At 43.9% G+C, this 20,555-nt stretch overlaps 1 long non-coding RNA gene across 1 annotated transcript; it reads right to left on the bottom strand.

The window, feature by feature from the left end:
* Positions 1 to 242: 242 nt before the first annotated feature.
* Positions 243 to 6,801, bottom strand: LOC144891138 (uncharacterized). Its single transcript, XR_013622732.1, has 3 exons — positions 6,763 to 6,801; positions 679 to 768; positions 243 to 301 (listed from the first exon to the last, which is right to left on the bottom strand). It is a non-coding gene; the product is annotated as an uncharacterized LOC144891138 (long non-coding RNA).
* Positions 6,802 to 20,555: the final 13,754 nt, after the last annotated feature.

Here is a 20,555-nt window from a genome sequence, read left to right on the forward strand (position 1 = left end):
CAAAAACACTCAATTGCACTGTCATCATAATTTCCATCATTATCATGCCTTTCAACAAAATCCTGGAATGAATATTTATCCATCTACATCTCTCTCCTTCTCCCTCGAGCCATGATAAACTGCTTCGTGGAGGGCAGCTCAAGTCACCCCAAGCTGATTGCAGGTGAAGAACACAGTTTAAGCAAAGTTAGGAATAATTTGTAATGTCAGGCAAGAATCTTGGCAACTTACGTTCCAAAAGATATGATGGTTTCCTCAGGTGTTCGGGTGGAGGAGGGAATCTGAACCGCTTCTGAGGGGCCTTTGAAAAAAGACAATAGAAATATGAAAGATTAATGCATTGATATCTTCATCAGTTTGATAACTCTTCATTAGTTTGAAATGCAATGATGGAACAGGTAATCGATGGAAAGGTGAATTCGGTGATTTCATCCAATTGAGGGGAGTTGCAATTCTTGTTATTTATCTTGCATGGCAATGATCAAGCAAAATTATGATTACAATTATCTCTACAATTAATGATATTCTTCTTCCTCAAAGGAAGTATTAACAGCAATGTCTATTAAAAAAATGAAGCACCAAAATTAATTTAAACTTAACATCTTGATGTTGGGGTTCGCTGAGGTTTGCACCCAGTATATTCACACCAACTTCACCAAAGTACTGAAGAGTGCTTACCTGTTGAATGGCAAGCATAGGGATTTCATCCTTAACACTGTGCTGTTTCTGCTGCAGTTGCGAACCTTGGTCACGGTGAGGCCTCTGTTCCTGGAGGAACACATCAACACCATGCAGTTTCTGTTGTTTATGCTGCCGCCAGATATTACATTGAGGATTCTGTTCCTGATGGAACCTCTCAAAACCGTGCTGTGTCTGTTGTTGCTGCTGTTGCAACATGTCATCACCGTGGGGCCTCTGTCCAATTCCAGAACTTTTGGTTACTGCCTGCCTTTGCTTCTTCATTTGTTTTTTGAAGAAGCACCTTTCCTTTTCTTTCAGCAATTGCTTCTCTTTCCAAACCTCATACATTTGCACATTTTGTCCCCCCTCGACAACAATACTTTCTTCTTCCTCCTCTTGACCAATACTTTCTTGTTCTTTCTATTTGGTCACATTGAATTTCTCAAAATATTTTCTGGGTTCCTGATCCGTTACCTTCTCTTCTTTTATTTGACTCATCTCGACTTCCTCTTTCTGCCTTTGATCATCTTCCTCTTTGTGTCTCTGTTCTTCCTCTCTTTCCCTCTGCATTTCTTTTTTCTTTTCGAATTTTCGGTTTTGGTTCTTTCTTTGCGAGTTATGACTGAGGCTTCTGTTCCTGGTGGAGGGAGCCTCTCAAAACCGTGCTGTGTCTGTTGTTGCTGCTGTTGCAACCTGTCGTCATCATGAACAACAACAACAACATGCATTTTAAAGGCCATTTTCCCTGCTAGAGCGGGGGTTAGCCTTGCGGTCCCCATGACAATCTTCTCCATTTTGCCCTATTTTCTGCATCTCTCCTTGTTAACCCCCTTGCCCGCATTTCTTCTTCCACCATCTTTAGCCAAGTCTTTCTCGGTCTTCCCCGTCCTCTACTTCCTTCTGCATTCATTTCCATCACTCTTCTCAACCAGTCACTTTCATCCTTCCTCAACACATGACCAAACCATCTCAACCTGTTCCTCTTCACAGCATCAATCACAGGCTCTATTCCCATCATCTTTCGCAATTCATCATTTGTCTTCCTCTCTCTCAACGATACTCCGCACATCCATCGAACCATTCGCATTTCCACCCTTTCCAACCTTCGTTGCTGCTCTACGTTCATTACCCATGACTCGCTCCCATAAATCATAACACTTCTCACACATGCAGCATACATCTTTCCCTTCAGCTTCAACGACACTCCCCTTCTCATCAGCACGCCACTCAGTTCCCGAAACTTCTTCCATGCACATCTCACTCTGGCAACCGTTGCCGAGTCTGATCCACCTTCTCCATTCAGCATGTCTCCGAGGTAGCAAAATGTTTTTACACCTTCCAGCTTTACGCCGTCTCCAAGATCCAACTCAACATTTCCTCCATCTGCAGCTCCCTCTGTGCACACCTTACATTTGAATGTAGCTGCCACACTGGTTAATGACCCTCTCAGACCACTACATTTTTGATGAACCCACTCAGCGCACATTGTGCATTGAATGGAGTTCACTCCAACACCCTTCCTACACACAGCACAGGGCCACTTCCCAGTTCTTTCCACCTCACCACATGCTTTAGCACTTGCCATCACCTTCGTCTTTCCGATATTCACCTTCAGACCTTTTATCTCCATACATTCCTTCCACTTGTTCATCATTTCCTTCAGTCCATCCATACTTTCCGCAAGCAACACCAGATCATCTGCATCCAACAACTCCCACGGTAAAGCCTCCTTTACGTTCTGAGCCAGCACCTCCATCACAGCTACAAATAGTAGTGGACTTAGTACCGACCCCTGATGCACTCCCACCTTCACCTCAATCTCACCACTGTTCCCGTCCTTCGTCCTTACAGCTGTGCGCGCTCTTTTGTACATTGCCATCACTACTCTGGTCAACCATTCCTCCACTCCTAGCTTCCTCAATGCCCATGTCAATACTTTGCGTGGAACCCTATCGAATGCTTTCTCCAGATCAACAAACCCAAGAAACAACTTCTTCCTCTTCTCCATGTACTTCTCCTGCAACTGCCTCACAATGAAAAGCGCGTCTGACGTTCCTCTTCCTGGCATAAATCCAAACTGCATTTCGTCGATCTTCACTTTCTTCCTTATCCTCCTCTCCAATACCCTTCCCAATACCTTCATTCCATGCTCCAATAACTTTATCGCTCGGTACGAGCCACACTCCAGAGGGTCTCCTTTCCCCTTGTATAGAGGGACGAGGGTACTCAGTTCCCAATTCACTGGAATGCGGCCTTCTTTCACCACCAGATTACAGATCTCTGTCATTCTCTTCACACCCCAACTTCCTGCTGCCTTCCACATATCGCCCACAACTTCCGTCGGCCCTCCCGCTTTTCTACTCTTCATTGCTTTTATCGCTTGCTCAACTTCCTTCTCAGTTATCTTCTCTGCCAGTCCTAAAACTGGGTTACTCTCTATGTTGCCATCCCATTCATTCTCTGTATTCAACAGCATTTCCATATATCTTTTCCATCTTCCTTTAATTCCATCTGGGTCGACAACGATTTGTCCCACTTCATCCTTCAAGCAACTCACCCCCATCACATCACACCTCTCTTTCGCTATCTGCTTTGCAATCCTGAATACTGCTCTCTGACCCTCATCATGGGCCTTCTGTTAAATTCCAACAATTTTGTTTCCTGCCTGCCTGCCTTTGCTTCTTCATTTGGTTTTTGAAGAAGCACTTTTCCTTTTCTTTCAGCAGCTGTTCTTCTTTCTGCTTCAGCAACTGCTTTTCTTTCCAATCATGAGACCACTCATGGGCATTCTGATACCGTTGTTGCTGTCGATTCAGCTTCCAATCAGCATTCTTTTGCACATTTTGTCACCCCTCCACAGCAACACCTTATTCTTCCTCCTCTACAACAACACGTTCTTCTTTCTCTTCTACAACAACACTTTCTTTTCGCTACTCCACTGCAACACTTTCTTCTTCCTCCTCCACCACAACAACACTTTATTTTGTCTGCTCCACTGCAACACTTTCTTCTTCCTTCTCAAATTCCCTGAAGATCAAAAGTCCCTGAGGATCCAAAAGACCCCGAAGACCCAAAACACCCTGAAGACCCTGAAAATCCAAAAGACCCAAAATACACTGAGACTCTAAAGACCCTTAAATAACCCCAAAGACCAAAAATACCCCAAAAGATCCAGTGTATTCAAAAGTCCCTGAAGACCCCAAGGACCCAAAACACCCTTAAAGACCCAGAGCATTCAAAAGTCCCTGAAGACCCAAATGACCCTGAAGACCCAAAGGTCCATGAAGACCCAAAATACCCCGAATATGTAAAATACCCTTAAAGACACGACAGACCATTAAATACACCCAAAGACCCAAAATTCCCTTGAAGATCCAGAGTACTCAAAAGTCTCTGAAGACTCAAATGACCCTGAAGACCCAAAACAGCCAGAAGACCCAAAACAGCCAGGAGACCCAAAACACCCTGAAGAGCTGAAACAAACTAAAGACCCTGAAGAACCTTAAAGACCCAAAATACCCTTAAAGATGTGAAAGACCCTTAAATACCCCAAATACACTAAAAGACCCAGAGGATTCAAAAGTCCCTGCAGACCCAAATGACCCTGAATACCCAAACCACCATGAAGACTCAAAACACCCTCTGGCTCCAGAAGCCCAAAAGACACTGAAGACCCCAAAGACCCAAAACAACCTGAAGAAACTTAAAGATCCAAAATTCCCCAAAGACCCAAAATACCCTTAAAGATGCGAAATACCCTTAAATACCCCAAATACACTTGAAGCTCCAGAGGATTCAAAAGACCCCGAAGACCAAAAAGACCCTAAATACCCAATACACCATGAAGACCCAAAACACCCTCGAGCTCGAGAAGCCCAAAAGACACTGAAGACTCCAAAGACCAAAAATACCCTTAAAGACACTGAAGACCCTTAAATCCAGAGGATTAAAAAGTCCCTGAAGACACAAATGATCCAAAACATCCTGAAGATCTAAAAGACCGCAAAGACCCAAAACACCCTGAAGACACTAAAGATCCTTAAATACCCCAAAAGACCCAAAATACCTTTAAAGACACAGAGGATTCAAAAGTCCCTGAAGACCAAAAATACCCTTAAAGACCCAAAACGTCCTCAAAGACACTGAAGACCCAACATACCCTTAAAGACCCAGAGGATTCAAAAGTCCCCGAAGACCCCAAAAACACAAAAGTCCCGGAAGCACCAAACACCCTGAAGACCCAAAGCACCCTGAATACCAAAAATACCCCAAAGACCCAAAGGACGCTGCAGACGCTTAAAGACCCAAAAGATCCGGAAGATCAAAAACACCGTTAAAGACCCCAAAGAAGAACCAAAATACCCCCAAAGACCCAGAGGAACCAAAAGACTTTCGACCCAAAATACCGAAAAGACCACGAAGATCCAGAAGACCCATGTAATCATGTTTCAATAGCATATAACTAATGGACGTACTGTCCTCATATTTGAATGGTATGTATTTAATAGACGTACTCACGTGCCGAGCCATGCTAGTTTTAGAAAAAAGAGTGTCTTCAGCTTCAACTTCTGACTTTTAACTCTAACAAAACGAAATGAAGGGGATTTATGATTGGCCACGTCTTTGTTTGAGTTGATGAGGTCGAGAAGACCGTGGCCACAGCTAAGGGAATGGGAAGGAGGAAAAAAGTGAAAGATGATGTTGGCGTGCAAAGTGTTTGTTCAGTAACGAAGTCATGTAGTATGGTAGCTGCAGTGAACACCGAGGGTTAACAGCTACAGTGAACACCGAGGGTTAACAGCTACAGTGAACACCGAGGGTTAACAGCTACAGTGAACACCGAGGGTTAACAGCTACAGTGAACACCGAGGGTTAACAGGTACAGTGAACACCGAGGGTTAACAGCTACAGTGAACACCGAAGGTTAACAGCTCCAGTTCCCTTCATGAGTGACAGATATTATTGACATTGATTGTACTAGGGCATGCCCGTACTATATCTATATCTAAAATTATATCCCCCCCTCTATTTACATGAAATGGTTTGGTTCATGAAATGTTTTGGTCCATTCGCAACGCCAAAGCGAACGGCGAACGCTTTACATGAAATGGTTTGGTTCATGAAATGTTTTGGTTCATTCGCAACGCCAAAGCGAACGGCGAACGGCTTGCGAGTACAGTGACAATCCCCCCGGGGTTTTAATTAGTTTTAAAACATCGTTTAACGCCAACATAGCGCCAACATAGTTTGCCGACGGGAAATAAATGAATACGCTCTCAAATGTGCCAAAAAAAAAAAAAAACGCTACCCGTACGCGCTACCCCGCCCGTACGCCCGTAAACAAAAAAAACAACGCTCTTCGCTTCCGCCCTTCGCTCTGACTGAATTGGGAGAAATAATGCGCATAAGAAATCGAATTACGAACCGTAATGGCGGTCAGCTCGTAACGCGCTCAGCTCCGCTCGCTCTCACATCGGCCACGCCTACGCAACAAAGCGTTCTGTGATTGGCTGCCGGAAATGAAGTCTTCACTGTCCGGAAGTTCGCAAATCGCAGTTACGATGAATCGTTTTAATTTAATCGCAGTTTGAATTCGTTTTAAAACATAGTTTAACGGCAACATAGTTTTCCAACGTGAAATAAATGAATACGCTGTCAAATGTGCCGTCCGAGGCAGAGTCTGATCGCCACGTTCGGCACACGTGATAGCTCGCTGCTCTCTGATTGGTTGAATCGTTTTTTGGACATAGCTCGGTAAGTACTTCTCCGATTAATTTAAAACCTTGAAAAGGCACATCCTCGGGTCCCCAGCAATATACCTGGCAAGTTTCAAGTATATCGGACCCGTGGTTGTCGAGAAACAGCGGTCACAGACAAACGTACAAACGTACAAACAGAGATTACTGGAATTATAGATAGATGGACCAGGGAGAGACCTCATCTTCCTTGAATTATTAAAATATCTTCACTCAGTATTATGAAGTTCGCGACATATTTTGAACAAGGAAATGAGCGATTGAACAATTTGGTCAAAAAGTGTGCAAATAATGAAATAAAGTCCTTTGAGTGTGCATGGTATACCTGTAGTTCTGTAGACTGGTTTCAATTCAAGAAAAAAATTGGATCGGCTAACTCAGTGAGTCGAGCGTTTATTCTCGCATTCCTGGCGATCTTACTCGTTCGAGTGATGGACCTCGCATCTTCTTCTCCAGCAACCTTCAATAGGACTTCTTCTTCTGCACACACATTGAGAGTGGGATTGTAAAAACTTGGTTTTTCAAACAATTAATTTTAATGATCATCCAGGTATATACACAATGACTTCTGTATGGATACATTAATAGTTATGCCAGACTTCCACCAATTGGAAGATTTGTTTGGTGCTTGGCTGGCCACGAGTGCAGCAAAAATTTGTCTGTTCTCAACACTACTGCCGCACATAAAAATGGGACACAATGCAGGTGAAGAACACGTAGTTTCAGCAAAGTTATGAATAATTTGTAATGTAAGGCAAGCATCTTGGCAACTTACGTTCCAACAAATATGATGGTTTCCTCAGTTGTTCGGGTGGAGGAGGGAATCTGAACAGCTCCTGCAGGCAGAACCCTTTTCCCGAGTCTCCAATTTTGATCTCACATTGTGAGCTATCGTGGCAGAACCGTTTTACTGATATCCCCAAATATATATACATATATGTAATGTTGTACACAGAGTCGAGGCTCGTGCAACAGCTAAAGGAATGGGAAGGAGGAAAAATGAAAGATAATGTTAGAGTGCAAATGTGTTTGTACAGTAATAAAGTCATGTACTGCGGTAGCTGCAGCGCACACCGAATAGCCACAGTTCCCTTCATGAGTGACAGATATGATTGACATTGATTGTACGAATCAGGGAGAGACCTCATCTGCCTTGAATTAAAATATCTTCACTCAGTATTATGAAGTTCTCGTCATGATATTTTGAACAACGAAGTGACAGATTGAACAACTTGGGCTCAAAAAGTGTGCAAATAATTAAATAAAGTCCTTTGAGTGTGCATAGTATACCTGGAGTTTTGTGGGTCTTTCGGTTGTTTCAGCTCTTCAGGGTCTTTTGGGTCTTCTGGCTGTTTTGGGTCTTCAGGGTCATTTGAGTCTTCAGAGACTTTTGAGTACTCTGGATCTTCAAGGGAATTTTGGGTCTTTGGGTGTATTTAATGGTCTTTAGTGTCTTTAAGGGTATTTTACATATTCGGGGTATTTTGGGTCTTCATGGACCTTTGGGTCTTCAGGGTCATTTGGGCCTTCAGGGACTTTTGAATGCTCTGGGTCTTTAAGGGTGTTTTTGGTCCTTGGGGTCTTCAGGGACTTTTGAATACACTGGATCTTTTGGGGTATTTTTGGTCTTTGGGGTTATTTCAGGGTCTTTAGAGTCTCAGTGTATTTTGGGTCTTTTGGATTTTCAGGGTGTTTTGGGTCTTCGGAGTCTTTTGGATCCTCAGGGAGGGAATTTGAGAAAGAAGAAGAAAGTTTGGGTCTTCTCTGTTTTTCCTCTGTTTTCTTCTGCTTTTCTTTCTCTTTTGTCCATACTTCTTCCTCATATCTTTGTTTGTTGTCTTTTTCCTGCACCACTTGCTGAACTAATTGCGTATCCTCCTCTTCATTTAATTCCTGCATCACCACAACTTCTTTCTGTTGAACCTCCTGAAGCAATGGCTGCTCTTTCCTTCCCTTTTTTTTTTACGTTGATGTTTCTTGTAAAATCGAAAACTGCAAGAAATAAAGACAATGCTTATCAGTTCGAGAAAATTGCATGATTTTGGAAAAGACAAAAGGCATATCCCATGCGTGTTGCATTGTTATGGGATATAAAAACATTGATCCTGCAGGTGTAACTTCAACAGTATTAATAGGATGGAGGTGGAATGATAACACTAAAACATAAAACAGGCAAATACTTCATCGAGTAACAAAAAAGGGGGAAGACTTGGTGAAGATGAAACGGCATGGAAGGAGTAAACCTAATCTGAACTCCCTTTGAGAGTCCCAAACTTCATGGTGAGTGGACCTGATAATGATGATGATAATGATAATATAAACCCAGACCATAATTACGAATTAAGCCCAAAACAATTATGCTAAAGGCAGAGGATCTATTCAGAGGGGTGGCAGGATGGCCAGAGGTATGCACACTTTCCTCTAAGCTGTCTCGCCTGGGTTTGAGCTATAAACTGTCAAGACGACGTGTTCCCTGTCCTTCCACACATTTCTCTTTGAAACTTGCTGTGCTCAGCTGAGCACATCTACGGTATCTTCAGTCTTAAGCGAGTTTGAGGCCATTTATTCCTGACACCTGAAACACCCGACAATGCATGCCTACAGAAAACTGATTTTTTGGAACGCCAGCTGCATTTTCCATCCAACCATCATGTAATTTTGATTTTTAAAATATCCCCAAAGGTAGGTAGGTGCTCCTATGTTGAAAGTTTTGCGTCATTCGCCCAAGTGGTTGGAGAGAAAACAAATTTAAAAGCCAATAAATGTGAAAAAGTGAGGGTGGAAGAAAGAAAGGTGAGGGCTTCGGCCAACGTGCCACAATATGGTCAGAGATGGTTGTGGACACCAATTACTAATTACTATTAACTACACCAACTAATATGAAGGGCAATGAGGGATGGGCAGGACCCGCCTGTCAATCAGCCTGGCGAGGTGAGCCAGCTGGCCAATCACATCTGTATGATTATGGGTGTGGTTAACAATGGCATGTTACCACTGCCCATTATGTAATAGGAACACTATTTAATTTGAAGTGTTTTCACACACAATAGCAATAAATTTCACAGGGCAATCCGAATAAAATTATTGAGCATGTAAATGTATATTTTTAAATTAGAGAAACAGGAAATAATAAATCTATTTTTTTAAAGGACAGAAACAGGTAATAAATAACCTCCATCCACCTTTGGTGGCGGAGGTAACTATAACAATGCGATTGCGTCACCAATATGCCTCCACGTATCCCCACTCATGTCAACAGGGAGATGCCCTCGTTGGAATATACATCGGCCATATCTAACCATCGGATATACACCTCAACTTATTGAAGGTTGGAGAACTAAAACTGGATTAATTTGATATATATACATATATATACAATGCATGCCTACAACCATATAGATATACATATATATATATCAAATGAATCCAGTTTTAGTTCTCCAACCTTCAATGAGCAAACAAACAACTGCTCGACGTTTCGATCAGCAACACGGACAAACGTGCATCCACTGACCTTTTCTCAAGAGTAAAGCAAAACAACTCTATACCCTCCCCTTATATATCCCGGTGTGTACCCCAGTTTAGAATAGGTACACCGTATCCCTGCGAATCGTAAGAGGCGACTAAGGGTTGGTGTCAGGAAGGGCATCCGGCCATAAAAACATGATTGTCATGGGGCCCACAAGGCTAACCCTCGCTATAGCGGGGGAAATGGCCTTAAAACGATCATTCATTCATTCATTCACCCTCCCTTATATAAGGGAAAAAGGGGGTGGGGACACTGAACCACCAATCAATACCCTTCTGGAACAACTCGTGTCATTCAAATTTAAACCGTACATCAAAACCGTTGCACCACTGAAACCACACCTTGGGATGTCACATCAAAACAACCGTTAAATCACACATTGAATCAAACAAAACGTTGCATAATTCAAATAAATCGATGAAAAATAAACAACATAATTAGTAATAATTTATATGTTTGTTGACGCAGTTTCCCTGGTATGTTTCCGCATGAGGGCCAACAGCTAGTGGTAAATCCAACACCTCCTCTGTGAGCGACACAACAGACTCCTCCACATGCCATGCCTCCAAAATCCTCCTTCGTTTTCTGGGGGTTGCCCCCAAAATGCTGGCATTATCCCATAGGGGAACATGGCCAGCCTGAAGACCATGTTTGGCAATGGCAGATCTCTTTGGAAAGTTGCACTCGAAGGCCTTGCGGTGCTCATTGTCACGTTGTCTTCATGTTCTCCCTGTCTCACCAATATATTCAGCCCCACAAACACAGGGAACCCTGTATACCATCGCTGCCCGGTCATTCCTTGGAAGCTTATCCTTAACATGCATTAGTGCCTGTTTCATGGCGAACATAGGTTTGTAACTTACCCTCACACCTGCCAATATATATATGCAAGGTAATCATGGTAAATATGTATCGTACAGCGACATATCATGCAGGTATCTGACATTATAAATCATCTCATATAAAAGAGTTTAAACAAGTAGAAAACGTGCATTTTGGTGATGTTGAAACCTGAGTGAGAATAATTTAAAATATTTAATTTCTTTCATTTTAAGCGCAGGTTCAAACCAACACATCCAACAACGCTTTGCAGCGATATGAAAGTGATTTTTTTGCTTGCAACATATAAAAGCAGCAAGAACAGCTGACAAATATGATGTAAGCTGACTTCCGATCAGATGTAAGATGACCTGAGACATTATAGGGTTAGCTATTTCCTCAAAAGAATACCATTTATATTGCTAGTGTGTTTCATGTCACGACATTCCAAAGGGATATTTTCTCTTACTTCCACAGTCTGTTGATCGTGGCCACAACCCTTCCCCTCCTTGTCACGTCTCCAGCACTGATACCTAGGTTGAGAAGGATTGCAAAGTCAGTTTCTTGAACATTTTTTGAGGTAGCTGTGTCCAAAAACAAGTTTGAAAAGTGGAGATGAAGTATATAAAATTATTTACTTCAGACGCTTCCAAAGCGTGGCTTTCTTTGGTGCAGTGGACAGCAAGTGGATTTCACTGCCGTCTTCTGAATGGAGAGACTCATTCACACTGACGTCATCAGAACGAGGTGATTCGTTCTCCTTTGGTTCCCTGAAAAACAACATACTCTGAAATCCACTATGTAATACAAATGTGTTAAATCAGATATCATATACAGCTGGACCTCGACTTTGCGCTATTTGCCATACATAACATGTGACCTGCTTCCACATTTGTGGCCAAGTGCTCCACCTATTCGCAAAAAATATTTTTCATCGGGAACCCCCCTTTTTTTTTTAGGCCATTTTCCCTGCTCGAGCAGGGGTTAGCTTTGCGGGCCCCATGACAATCATCATGGTTCCCTTTTTGAGGCAATGTTTTTATAGCCGGATGTTCTTCCTGACACCAACCCTTTAGTCGCCTCTAACGACACAGATACAGTGCGCCTATTCTAAACCGTGGCACACACCGGCACATTCATCCCAGCAAACTGGCACTAAATTTTCCGACCTCAGAAGGATGACAAGCTGAGTCAACCCCCCTGGCGTTAATTCAGTGATTAACCGGGATTCCAACTCAGGATCCTCGGATCCCAAGCAGCACCCAAACCACTAAGCCAACACCAGGCTTGGTGGAGGGAACATAACTGGAGAACCGAGAGTTATTATTTGATTACATACAGTCACGTGAAAAAGTAAGTACACCCCATGTAAAGTTTTGACTTTTTCCACATATTTCAACATACAGCTATTTGATCTTCATTTCAACAATATTGATAGATAAAGGTGATATAATATAACAAATATCATGAAACATTTACATTTTGTAGTCCATTGTATAATTTAAATAAACATAAATGCAAATTTCGCATGTGGAAAAAGTAATCTACAAAGTAAAAAAGTAAAAGTAAAAAGTACAAAATCCTCCTCTTGACATACAAAGCCCTCCATAACCTGGCCCCATCCTACCTGGCTGACCTCCTCTCCAGACACACTCCCACCCGCAACCTCCGCTCTGCTGGTACCAACCTCCTGACCCCCTCCATCCGGACCAAATTCAGATCCTGGGGGGACAGGGCCTTCTCCATCGCTGCTCCCACCCTCTGGAACTCACTACCTCACACCATCAGAGACTCCTCCTCACTCACCACATTCAAAACATCACTAAAGACCCACCTGTTCAACACTGCATTCAACATTCAACCCACAGCATTTAACCCCTGACTATCTCTTCTCCTTCTCCCTCCTTTTGCTTTAAATATTTCCCTATTGATTCTTGTCTTTTTGCAATTGTTGTTTTCATGTATTGTTATGCATTATGTTTGCCACTCTGTCAAAGCGCCTTTGGGCTTCTGGAAAAGCGCTATACAAAATAAATGAATTATTATTATTATTATAAGGCCGTGAGGCGTGCTCTCGCGAGATCACAGTCGGTCCCTTCAGAGTAGGAAGTGCATGTGGTCATTCACAAAACACAGAACCAAACCACAAACATGGACCAGGAACCATCACCTTACAGTTTGCACACGATTAAAGTGTGCTCCCCAAAGCATGCCTTGATCTACCAAATTGGAGGTTTTTGGAAGTGTCAAAAAGGCGATTTGTGTTTTACAGTGTTCAAGTATATAATTAAATTGCATCGAGGATTTTAGGGCTGTAAAAAAAAAATTCCGGATCTTTTCCACCATCGATGCAGTGTCTTTTACATGACCTTATTTAACACATTATTGTCTCCCGTCGCACCGCGGAGCGAAAGGGGGACTATGGTTTCCCCTCCGTCCGTGTGTGCATGCGTGCATGCGTGCGTGCGTCCGTGCGTGCGTGAGCGAAGGACCGAATTCTAATTTGGTGTGGGTGCAACTAGGCATATGGAAGAAGCCTGTTGAAAATTAGGTCGCCACGTCAAAATCGAAGATGGCCGCCGCCATGTATGTCAACCTTGTGAGCGGAATATCTTGAAAAGGAATTATCTTGAAAAATAAACGAAATACTAACTTCTAATCTGGTGTGTGGGTGTATCTACGCATAAGGAAGAACGCTATTGAAGATTGGGTCGCCACGTCAGAATCCAAGATGGCCGCTTTGCGTCTTCCACTTTGTCAACTCACATCACTTCACCGACAGGGGACCTAGGCGTAACGCTTGTATTAGTTATTTGTACCTGGTGTTTGTGTATTTCATGACGTCACTAAAAACTAAGTTTTCTGGTTGAAATGATTTTCAATTTTATTTTACTGACAGACAGGCAGACAGACTAAAACAATTACCTTACTCTGTGCCTAGGATAAGATTCCATAAAATTTGCCGATTTCAGAGCCAACCTCTGCTCAAATGTAAATAAATGTGAGGTTCATGTTCCCATTCGTGTTCTGGTGTTCATATGTTAAATCAAATTGAAATGAAGTTGCCCTTTGATCAAATATGTATATATATATATATATATATATATATATATATAAATAAATATATATATATATATATATATATATATATTGTTACAGATCGCGGTTAGATGTTATAGACCGAGCGGTGGTGTAAGACCGCGACCTAACAAAACTCACCCGATTCACCCAGAACTTTGGCCGTATCGCACCGTAGCTGCTCAATGAGGGAAAAGACAAAAACGACGCAATGCAAGAGGAAAAGGAATTAAAACGAGAAGACGTACAGACGAGTAATGGGGTTTATTATTGACACACACAAGCAAAAAGGAGCAATTAAGGTTTATTTACAACACATAAGACGCAGGTGACACAGGGAAAATACTAGCTTATCTAACAGTCTTAATTAACCCAGGACAGAACAAACAGAACACTGACTCACGCGGGGAATGCCAGAAGGTGGATGGCTGGAGGTGAACGCTTGGTGGAGCCAACACGGAGCTTGGTGGAGCCAACACGGAGCTTGGTGGAGGGGAACGCTCGGTGGAGCCAACACGGAGCTTGGTGGAGCCAACACGGAGCTTGGTGGAGGGGAACGCTCGGTGGAGCCAACACGGAGCTTGGTGGAGCCTTGGTGTGACGGGTTCTCTCTTCTCTGTAAAAGCTCAACCGTCTTGTCTCTGGTAAAAGCTCAACTCTTCCAGTCTCTTGTAAAAGCGAATCTCTCTGACTCCTCTCCACGGCTTGGGCTCCCTTGTGTCTGCCGGTAAAAACTCATCTCCTTTGGCCACACCCCTGCCTTGGGTTATATAGGCCCCCGCCCCTCAACCTTTGCGAACCTCCCCGACCGCTCTTCCTCCGCCCTCTGTAGCCAAACCCCTGGCTCATGGTTGGTCGAGCGGGGCTGGTTCACTCCTCCCCCTCTATGACGAGGCGGAGACACGCCTTTCTTCCCTGACTCGAGCCTCGTGGTCAATGGCGGTTATTGGAGGGGAGGTAATATGGGCAATCGAGGCTCGGCAATGATGAGAGGGGATGTAATATGGGATGGAGATTTTGGGGATGGGAAGGAAAGGGGATCTATTCTCTTTCACTGGTGCAATGGAGTACTTTCAATTAATGGGAGACACAGCCTTATCCTAAAACACAGAATAAGAGATAACTATCAACAGGTATATTCTATTACTTGGCTGACGTGTATGCTTGTGGACTATGGGACGCCCTTTTGGTCTTTACACAGCTCCGGAGGCAGGAGGCACAGAATAAACAATAATCACAATAGTACAGCACACAATCAAAAAATATACAGTCCTCATATCCACAACACTGCACCCTCCTCCTCTTAGGCACGTCCCGGGCCTACAACTTTTATTTAGTGTGACACGTAGGTGTAGTTCCCTCTACTTTTAACCTGACCCTGAGTGCGACAGTTTTAAAACATAAATAAATGTGTCCCGCTGCTCCATTGCACCCTGCCTAACAGACTTACGCCCACAGTTAACCGAATTGCGGAATGGTCTTCAAACTATACACTGACGGTGGGGAGCATTATCTACAATTGACGCTACTTTTATTTACAAAACTAACCCAGGACCTGTAATTGTTCTTTCTGGGGGGAGACAGTCTGCTCTGCATCAATGCACCATGAAAGCACCTATAACGCACCAACACACCCTCAAGCACCAATCAGTGCAGTCACCACTGTTCATCAATAAAATAAATCCAACAAACCCAAACCCTGCAGGTGATCTCTTGCTCTTCGGCTCCCCCTGCTGGTTATTATTATTTGTCTTCCAGATGTTGTCATTTTCATTTTGCTTTGCTTACTGGCGGCCTATTTGCAATAAAGTGTGCCCCATGTGTCCCTTTTTTATTTGATTTTATTTATGGCCCACAGGGCCGACTAGTGTGGTTCACCTGTGGGGCATCGGTGCCCTGTGGCCAAGGTCCGCCAGCAAGATTTCGGGCCCTCATGGCCGGTTCCAGCAGAGGGGCCATGCCCCAACCCATGGGGTCCATAAGTGGTGCTCGGCCACAGACATGTGGTCCATAATGTGGTGCATCGATGCAGACAGCTGGTTCTGGGAATTTCGGGCGCACAATGGCCGACCCACGCACGCTCCCCTCGGCGCCCAACGGCGCACAGGTCATGTGGGAGACAAAAGAAAGACAATTGAGCGAGGGGTAAGGTCACAAGGGTACACGTCAATAAGGCAATGCAAGGCGAAATGCGTACGGAGGGCGAAGTGAGAAAGCTCGTCCCTACCGTACGTCACCCCCCTGTCACCTACCCTACCCTTGCCTTTGCCCTTACCCCATATGTACAAAATCTACACATTACCAATTCGTCACTACTGTCACGTCTTCCCCATATTTCCCCTATACCAAATTCGTCACCACAATCCCTCTACTTCAAAAATTTGCCATCACCAAATTCATCATCAATCCTCATAAGGAGGCAGAGATGGAACATCAAAGCACAATAGTCAGAACAAACAGAACACTGACTCACGCGGGGAATGCCAGAAGGTGGATGGCTGGAGGTGAACGCTTGGTGGAGCCAACACGGAGCTTGGTGGAGCCAACACGGAGCTTGGTGGAGGGGAACGCTCGGTGGAGCCAACACGGAGCTTGGTGGAGCCTTGGTGTGACGGGTTCTCTCTTCTCTGTAAAAGCTCAACCGTCTTGTCTCTGGTAAAAGCTCAACTCTTCCAGTCTCTTGTAAAAGCGAATCTCTCTGACTCCTCTCCACGGCTTGGGCTCCCTTGTGTCTGCCGGTAAAAACTCATCTCCTTTGGCCACACCCCTGCCTTGGGTTATATAGGCCCCCGCCCCTCAACCTTTGCGAACCTCCCCGACCGCTCTTCCTCCGCCCTCTGTAGCCAAACCCCTGGCTCATGGTTGGTCGAGCGGGGCTGGTTCACTCCTCCCCCTCTATGACGAGGCGGAGACACGCCTTTCTTCCCTGACTCGAGCCTCGTGGTCAATGGCGGTTATTGGAGGGGAGGTAATATGGGCAATCGAGGCTCGGCAATGACGAGAGGGGATGTAATATGGGATGGAGATTTTGGGGATGGGAAGGAAAGGGGATCTATTCTCTTTCACTGGTGCAATGGAGTACTTTCAATTAATGGGAGACACAGCCTTATCCTAAAACACAGAATAAGAGATAACTATCAACAGGTATATTCTATTACTTGGCTGACGTGTATGCTTGTGGACTATGGGACGCCCTTTTGGTCTTTACACAGCTCCGGAGGCAGGAGGCACAGAATAAACAATAATCACAATAGTACAGCACACAATCAAAAAATATACAGTCCTCATATCCACAACAATATATATATATATATATATATATATGTATATATATGTATACACAAAGAATTAAGTTAAGCACCCCCCCCCCGTTTTTTTACAACCTCGCACATTACAAGTTTGTTGTCGTCAAAACAGTGTAATATACCCATGATATTGCTATATTTTCTGGAGAAGTGATATTATGGTCACATAAAAACATAACAATCATGCCGTTTTCAATATTTTATTCTGAATAATTAAAGGTGAAATTTTTTGGGAATTTTAGGCATATTTGCACCTCAATTTAAGTATGGAGCTATAGGTCCATCACGGACAGTGTGGATGACGTTTATGTTTTCTAACGTACAGTCATTGTTCTGAGAAGACCTCTAGCGATCTTTGCGTCAATAACGTGTGTAGGACCCACGTGATCGGATCACTGACTCAACCCTACGTCTCATAGACCCTGTAAGCCGTCGTATGCGTTGCTGTGGCAGGTTGTTCCATTCCCGATGTAATGCACGTTCCAATTCATCCAGATTGGCTATTGGAGGGACCATCTTCGCAATTTGTCGTCCCAACATGTCCCAAACGTGCTCGAGGGGGTTCAGGTCAGGACTGTACGCAGGCCAGGGGATGGTTGTCACAGCACCTTGCTCCAGCAAGGCTCGGACGCGTCTCGCACGGTGAGGCCTGGCGTTGTCATCCATGAAGATGGGTCTGCTGGCGAGGGTGTGGTCATCGAAGTGCGGGATTACGGTGGTATTCAGGATTTCCTCGGCATATCGCTCTCCGTTGAGGTTACCTCGCACAGTTATCAGGTCCAACTTACAGTCATGGGAGAAGCATCCCCAGACCATAATCGAGCCACCACCAAAGGGTACCGTTGGTTGAATGTTTTTAGGTGCATACGCGGTGTTTTTGTAGCGCCACACCCGAACACGCCCATCTGTCACGTACAGCAAGAACCGGCTTTCATCCGACCAATGAACTCGCCTCCAAGACCGGATGTTCCATCCACGTCACGCTAGGCACCATGCCAAACGCTCCCTCTGATGTCGTTCGAGTAGCCTTGGACGCTTGATCACTCGTCTTGACCTTAAACCGGCCGATTTCAGGCGGTTCCTCACGGTACGGTGACATAGCCTTCTGTTGGGCAGCCAGTTGTCCTTCAGGAAATGGCTCGAGGCGAAGGGATATCGTCGCACCAGTCTCAAAAGCGCTCTATCTTGGCGGACTGTTGTCACGCGAGGTCTTCCAGACCTTGGGCGGTCCTTCACCGCATCCGTTTCCTGGTGTTTCTGCACCAACCGACTGATCACCGAATGGTGGTAACCAAACGTTCGAGCTACAGCTTTTCTGGACATTCCGGACTCGATCATGCCTATTATCCGCCATCGTTCTCCGTCCGACAACCGTCTACGAGCCACCATTACGAGAAAATGACCATGTAACCCCCACACGAGCTCAGGCGTGACTTGCAATAACCCGTGATGATAGTGCATTTACAGAAAATCACGACCACGTGGATGATAACACGTGCTGCACGAGCGATGGGCGTCACAGATGAGTGCACTCATCTGCATTTCATCAATGGATAATTGCTAATGTCATACCAATCATTATTTGATCTCACATACCTTAGAATATATGCCAATGTATACATATACACAAAGAATATATATTAGGGGGTGCTTACCTTAATTCGTTGTGTAGGGGTGCTTAACTTAAATCTTTGTGTATATATATATATATATGTATATATATATATATATATATATATATATATATATATATATATATATATATATATATATATATATATATATATACATACATACCAAATTGTGTATTTTAGTATGAGAGATACATATTTTAGTATATTTTTATTGGTTTCAAAAATGGTTTCAAAACTCCATCAACCGACACATCGACTTACATCCCACATACAAAGCACTACGCAAGCAATGACAACGTCAAAAACGGCATCGTCATTTGAATACAGGGAAGCCCTGTGATTGGCAAGGACTTGGACCAATCCATGACGTGAACCATCCCCAATGGAACTTAGTATGCACCAAACTCAACGCCTTTGCGGAAGAGAACTAGTTTGTTCTCGAAATGTCAGGCTATTAACAAAGAATTTTTTTAAATTATTTTTACTGCTCAATGTGCTCTCATTTTCAAAATGCATCCTGAGCTGCAAATCTTTCGACATGTGTGTATATATATATATCTATACACTACCGGTCAAAAGTTTTAGAACGCCTCAATTTTTCCAGTTTTTATTGAAATTTACGCAGTTTAATGTCTCAATAAAAAAAAAAAAAAAACCACCTTTAGAGGCCATTTTTCCCCGCAAAGCGGGGGTTGGCCTTTTTCGGGAACCGTGGTTGTTGTTGTTTTTTCGGTCCCCTTTTTGAAGCAATGTTTTACGGCCGGATGCCCTTCCTGACGCCAACCCTTTTTGCCGCCTTTAACGACAAACAGGGAATTACCAGTGAACTGGTACTCAATGTCTCAATGTACTCTGAAATTAAGCAGAGAACAAACAAACAATTGGAGATAAAAAGAAATCATAGAATCATGTTGTTTAACAAAATTTAATTTAAATTTTTGACTCAGCAAAGTAGCCTCCTTTTGCAGATATCACCGCCAAACACACTCGTGGCATTCTTTCTACAATGGAAATCAAATATTGTTCGGGAAGTTCTTCCCAACACTGTTGCAAAGTTCCCACAAATGTGTTGCACTTGTAGGTTGCTTTGCTTTCACCCTTCTGTCCAGTTCATCCCAAACTAGCTCGATGGGTTTAAATCTGGAGACTGTGCTGGCCATTCCATTAATTGAAGCCTACCGTCTTGTTTTTTTTCCTCGAAGGTAGTTTTGACATAGCCTGGAGGTGTGTTTAGAGTCATTATCTTGCTGTGGGATGAATTCCTGACCAACTAGGCATATACCAGATGGTATTGCATGGCGCTGCAAAATGCTGTGGTAGCCCTTTTGGTTCAGGGTGCCAGTCACTCTGTGCAAGTCGCCCACTCTGGATCCAGCAAAAGAGCCCCAGACCATCATGCTTCCTCCTCCATGTTTGACAGTTGGTGTCACACACTGAGGAACCATCCTTTTGCCTCCTCGACGGCTTACAAAAACCCTGCGTGATGAACCAAAGATTTCTAATTTTAATTCATCGGTCCATAAGACCTTCTTCCAGTCTTCAGTAGTCCACTGGCGGTGCTTCATGGCCCAGGCAAGCCTATTTTTCTAAATTTGCCATCTCAGCAATGGCTTTCTTCCTGCCATTCGACCTGTCAAACCTGCAGCTCGAAGTCTTCTCTTCACAGTTGTAACTGAGACTTGCTTACTTCGACCAGTGTTAAGCTGTGCTTGAAGCTGTTGTCCTGTGAGCCGCCTATCACGCAAGCTGTTGA

The sequence above is a fragment of the Myxine glutinosa genome, chromosome 3 (assembly GCF_964187855.1).
Source record: "Myxine glutinosa chromosome 3, kmMyxGlut1.1, whole genome shotgun sequence".
Lineage (NCBI taxonomy): Eukaryota > Metazoa > Chordata > Myxini > Myxiniformes > Myxinidae > Myxine > Myxine glutinosa.